Below are 6,654 nucleotides of genomic sequence, written 5' to 3'. Positions count from 1 at the left end.
TAGCTTCGCTCTTGAGTGTTTGTGAAGAATTTTCACAGTATTTGGTGTTTCTTATCTCTAAAAGAGCAGTTTTAAAATTTGTTATGTATTCATTGACTTTATAGATGCTAATTTCCCGAGAAATAATTTCAACATGAGACATAATTTTATAAAATAGCTCAAACCAAAATATGAAAATTTAATCGTTCAAATATTTCAGAATTCCTCTCGCTTCTGCAACGGTCTCATCTACATATGATGTTGACTGAATTTCATTGACAGATTTTTATGCTTAAACATTTTCATGAACTCTATTTATGTATGTTAAAGTTCCACCTTGTGGCGGATACACGTAGAATGCTTACATCCAGATACTTCTTGAGAATGGACGGACGCTGTGGTGATAACTCATTATTAAATTAAGTTGATGCGCATAACAGTGAAATGTGCATTACTATAAACTGCTTTTATTTTCGCCTGAACACCAGCTTTTTTGCCTTTCATGACATTTGCATCATCAAATGTCTGAGCTATCAGTTTTTGGCGATTCCATTGAAGAATTTTATCTAATTGTTGTAGAATAAATTTGGATATCCCATCAGCGGTTTGGTTTTCTGGGATAAAGAATCCCCAAAGCGTTCAAGTATTTTTTCATCCAAGACGTAGCCTAAAACAATGATCATTTATGTATGTTCAGACACATCTGTTGTATCGTCAGCCATGACAGCTACAGAGGGAGCTTTGCTAATTTCTGCCCTTATTTCATCACGGTATATTTGTAAAAGACAGTCAAGTATGTCATTCTGAATGGTCTTGGAAACACCTTTGAAGACACTACTGGTTTCTAAGTGATTCTTTAAATCTGGATCTAATTAAGATGCAAAATTTAATAATCCTCTAAATACACTTGGATTTACTGAATCATCTTTTTCATCATGTCCTCGTAAGGGAGTTTCAAAGTTCCCACAAAAGAAGATACAATCTATTATTTTAGATAAAATTTCACGGTTTTTCTTAACATTCATGTTATGATGATTGATTGAAAGTCTGTAGGCCTCACTAAGTTTTTCTTTAATATTTAGAGTCCCCAAAATTGATAGGGAAACTACATTGTCAACGTTCTTCTTTGACTTCTCATGCTTTTCAGTTCTATCTTTCATTTTGCTAATAGTTGTGAAACCATCTTTTGTCCACGTTACATCACCCCCAAACAACAAACAAGGAAAGCAGAACAATGCCTTTTTTAGTTCACAGCCGCAAAGCCAACTTTTCCGTTGCTACCATTAAAGCTACGAATATGCACTTTGTTGTTGCTAATGCCTGGCTGAGATATTTGAATATCAGGCGTTGAACGGCTTCTTTTCTTAATTTCAACTTTATCATGGAGAGACAGCTGTGAAAACTCAATCTATTGAAGTTCACTTACCGTCGCAGAAGTTATTTCTTGGGGATGCAAGGGGGCCATGGTTAAATTTTTTTATATCAATTGTGTTGGGAAAGGTAAGTACTAGGTAGTCTATTAGTAGAATATCAATTAAGGTAGAAGGAATACAATGTTTATGTGATCCTCTTTTTGCGATTCAACTGAACCGGAAGTTCTAACTGAGTTGAATCATACTTTTATAACTTTTAGGTCACAGATTTTTATTAACGAAAAAGTTTTACAATTTAAAAACGGTTTTATTTATAAAAAAGCTTGTTGTTAATTAAAAATAGGTGTATAACAAAATAAGCTTGTCATTAAAATTGTTTTTTTAATACAAATATTTTTAACTTTGCCATTATAAGCCGTCGAAAAAGGGGTAATATGCAAAAACATTTCCATTAAAAAAACACTATTTTAAATTGTGTACACTTTACAGAATAAAAAAAAATATACAAATATATTTCTTTTTAACTTTACAGATTAAATAAAATTTTACGGGCTTTTCCGCAGGTAAACAAACGAAAAACATTTTTTAAAATACATTTCATTTACAATTTTTTAATAATTTATTTTTTAATAAAAACAAAATCTTTGAAATTTACTTGCCTGCAAACGATGGTAAAGTTAGGAGTTTACCATTAAAAATGGTTTTATTGGATAACAGTTTAATTTAAAATTTAAAAATGTGTGTTTATAACAAAACTTTGGAAATAAAATATAGAATAAAAAAGTTTACATGTTTGTACTATGAGCAAACAAAAAACATTTAAAGATACAAAAAACATTAAAAAATAGATAATTTGATTTACAAATCTTTTGAAAACTTTTTATATAAAAACAAAAACAAACTTTGCTATTGACTATTTGCTTATTATAAAAACAGTTTTACATACTCGTTTTGTTATTGCACATTTTAATTTAAAACACTTTGTTCAAAGTGTAAAACATCTTACATTGTCCTCGTCGGAGGTAAATAAATGCTAAAGCTTATATATATATATATATATATATACTAGCTGTACCCTGCCACGCGTTGCAGTGGCTCAATTTGGTGTAATGTAAAAATTTAATAAAAGAGAAAATGCATGTTTCTTATATTAATACAGCAATCCACTGCAAAAAGTGAAAAAGAAGGCGAAACTGAAAAAAATGGTGCTCTTGCAGAATTCGATCTGGATCCTCGAGAGTTTCTGTCAATCATTCATGTTTTGGACTTGACCAACAATCAGTGTTTGAAGCCGAACATAGCAAAAATGTTGAAACGCTAAATGCTTTTTTTTTTAATTTAAAAAATGTGATTTAGTAATTAATATTTGGTTGATGGTGGGGGAGGGGGGTTACTATACACAGATTCGAAAAAGTCGTCCAAAAACAAATAAATGAAAGCAAAGGTAAGGTAATTTACGTTTCTACCTAATTGGATAATTGTTTAGTGTTTTTATGTAATGTAAAATGTTTAATTGGCTCAAAAAACAGAAATGGTCGCGAATTCTGTTGAATACGTTAAGTTTGGGAAAGTAAGTTGAAAACTAAAAACTATACAAAACAGTGTCTGAAACTCACCAAACATATGTTACCATGACATAGGCTGGCATAATGGATAGGTTTCTGACAGTATTTTGTATAGTTTTTTTAGTTTTAACTCACTTTCTCTAACTTAAAGTAATCAACAGTGTCCACCACCATTTGTAGCTTTCAAATACACCAATAAACACTGTTTTTCGAGCCGACTAAACGTTACATTAAATGAAAAGGGTTTATATTACTAAACACAGATACAAAGAAGTTGTCAAAAAATAAATATATAACAAATAAATGTTATCAAAGGCAAGAAAAGTAAGTGTTCTACCTAACTGGATAAGATTTTAGTGTTTTTATGTAATGTATAATCGGTTCAAAAACATTCAATGTTTATCGGTATATCTGAAAAATACAAATGGCGGCAGACTGTATCGAACATGTTAAGTTTGGGGAAATGTTGGGAAAATGAGTTTAAACTAAAAATACTGTTAGGAACTCACTCAATATATTTTACCATGATGTAGGCTGGCATATAATCGGTGGTTTTAAACTTTTGCTCGATACAGGTGACGACTTTTAAAAATCCCTTTTAGTGATTACCTGGTGTGAGGATATTTGTACAACTAAACGGCAAATCTGCTCAAAAAAATCCGGTATTATTTTACTTTAACGTTCATATATAACGAAATATTTTATTGTAGATTTCGGTGTGTTAAAAACGAATCTGCAAACCGTTTACGTAGCAAAAAAAAAAAGTTTTCATGACATTCCTGAAATTACTTTTTCGAAAAGTGGGTGATCACTTTTCAATGTAAATTTAACTTAGAATGAGCACCCACTTTCTGGCCACCTGAGAGAGGGGCATTTTTCTGTTTCTTGGCTAAAAAGTTTTTTGTTTGATTTCTTTTGCATGGTAATAACCCCTGAACTCTGGGACTATTTTCCATTTAACAGCCGTAGCCTTCGTTTACGCTATGCGTAAGCATAAACGAAAGCTGTTTAGCCAATAAACATGGGAAAAAATCCCCCCTCTCTCAGGTGGCTAGAAAGTGGGTGCTCATTTTAAGTTAAATTTACATGGAAAAGTGATCGCCACTTTTTCGAAAAAGTAATTTCTTCATATCATAAAAACTATTTTTTTGTGACGGAAACGGTTTGCAGATTCGTTTTTAACACACCAAAATCTACAAAAAAAATTTTGTTATTTACGAACGTGAGACACACAGCCCTTAATGGAAAATTATATCAAAAATTCCGGGGGAAAATAGTTTTCAATAAAAACAGCAAATGAATTCGATAGAAAAAAAATGGATGCTATTTTTTTTTTTCTTTCTGTGTGTTTCTTGGCTTAAAAGTCTTTTTGTTTGATTTCTTTTGCATGGTATTAACCCCTGAACTCTGGGACTATTTTCCATTTCACAGACGTAGCCTTTGTTTATGCTATGCGTGAGCATAAACGAAAACTGTTAAATATGCATTCGCGTACCAAACTGCCTTGTAAAAAAAACCTTTAAGCCAATAAACACGAAAATAAATGCCCCTTCCTCAGGGGGCAGAAAGTGGGTGCTCATTTTAAGTTAAATTTAGATGGAAAAGTGATCACCCACTTTTCGGAAAAAAAAATTTCTTCAGATCATGAAAACTATTTTGATACTCCTTGGGCGTTGATTTCCATGGCGACCCGCAGAATTATTTAATGGTCGTTCCCTTAGTACCCCCCTAGTAGCAGTGTCAGAAATTTCGTGAAAATTACGAATAATTCCACCCCATCTTTCCAAGCTTATAACTCCTCGAAAAATGCAATTCAAGCCCTACTTTTATTTTTCAATTAAAGGAGCAAGGACCAAGATTTCATTAAAAAAAAAAAAAATAAAAAAAAACGTGTTTTTTTAAAAAAGGTTTTAAACTTCGGACTTTACAGGTAAAATTCTAAAAGAACACTATGTTTTTTTTTGTTTTAAATTTGAATATATTATGTTATATATTGACCTTTTCTCTTCAATTTGTGAGTAAATAATTATGTACTTATCGGGTTCTAAATTAATTATTATTAGACATTTACAAAATGGGAGGCGTGAATTATTCGACCCCCTGTCTTTCCAAGCTTATAACTCCTCGAAAAATGTAATTCAAGCCCTAATTTTTTTGTCAATTAAAGGAGCAAGGACCAAGGTTCCATTAAAAAAAAAGAAAAAAAAAAAAAGAAAAAACAAATAACGTGGTTTAAAAAAAAGGTTTTAAACTTCAAACTTTACAGGTAAAATTCTAAAAGAACACTATGTTTTTTTTTTTTTAATTTGAATATATTATGTATTGACCTTTTCTCTTCAATTTGTGAGTAAATTAAATATTTACTTTCGAGTTACTAAATTAAGTATTTACTTTTTAATAGACACTTACAAATTGGTATGGGGGGGGTTCGTGAATTTAAAAAAAAAACTTTTGTCTAAAATTCGATTTATTGGAAAGAACATAAAATTTCACATTGACCCTGAAAATATCGTAAAAATAGAATCAATAGAAAAATTTTGATAGATTTTTAAAATTTAAAAATTGAAAAATATTGAGTTTAAAAATTGAAAAATATTGAGTTCGGAAAATTCATTAATGTTTTAAAAAAAAAAATATTTCTATTACTTTTAAAACAACTGTAATAGTTTATTTTGGAAGTATAATCCATAAATAAAATAAATAACCCACTTTTAACAGAAAAATTCCGAGATGTTTATATTGTATTCGCAGTTTCGTGTTAGGGGTGTCAAAAATTCCTACAAAAATTCTGATACTGCTACGCATGCGCACGTAACATTTTTTATTTATTTACTTACGTGGTGGAGTTTCTATACTGATAGGTTTTTTGAAATTTTTTCACTGGATTATTATTGATTGAACACTAACCAGATTATGAAAAAAAATTGAAAAAAAAAAAATCATTTCAACATTTGAAAGGGATACTCACTTTTTAGTTACCACGTTCTGGTAAATCGGTCACTTTTTATTTATTTATTTATTTTTTTTTTTTTTTCTAAATACGGAAGTGCCTTCGGGAGATATAAAATGGTCGCATGTTGACGAAGCAATGTATCGGGAGGCGTACGGGATTAAAAATTATTCGTAAATTTTTAGATTAGGTCCACTCCACCTCCTCAATTTTCTTTTAAATGACGACTTGAAATGGTTTTCGACTATGCTGAATACGAAAATCGCATCGAAATTTTGCAGAAATAAGTAGTTATCAAGATATAAAAAGTTGTATTATGCATTGTAATCTTTGGCGGCCATCTTTTTTACGTGTGTGTATTTGTTTATGGCGCGTGTGCACGTAAAAAGATGGCCGCCGAAGAATACAATGCATAATACAACTATTTATTTCCGCAAAATTTCAATGCAATTTGCGTGTTCAGCATACTCGGAAACCTATAAATGTCGTCATTGAAAGGAAAATTGTGGAGGTGGACCTAATCTAAAAAAATACCAAATTATTAAACATTTCTCCAGCATGTTAGTGAAATTTATAATACTTTTAAAAAATTAAAAAGAAACAAAACAAAAGTTTTGAAAAAAAACTCACCTTTCACAAAAACAATTAAAAAAAACACACACACACAAACTGTGTGTTTTTTTTTGTTATGATAAGTAAAAAAAAAAAAATAAAAATCTCGAAACTTTATTTTCATGAAAACAATTAAAAAAAGTCCTGTTCTCTCTATTTTTTTTTCTTTGAGAAA

This window comes from Euprymna scolopes, chromosome 1 (assembly GCF_053919585.1).
Source record: "Euprymna scolopes isolate OS-2025 chromosome 1, ASM5391958v1, whole genome shotgun sequence".
Lineage (NCBI taxonomy): Eukaryota > Metazoa > Mollusca > Cephalopoda > Sepiida > Sepiolidae > Euprymna > Euprymna scolopes.
This window is presented reverse-complemented; position numbering follows the sequence as displayed.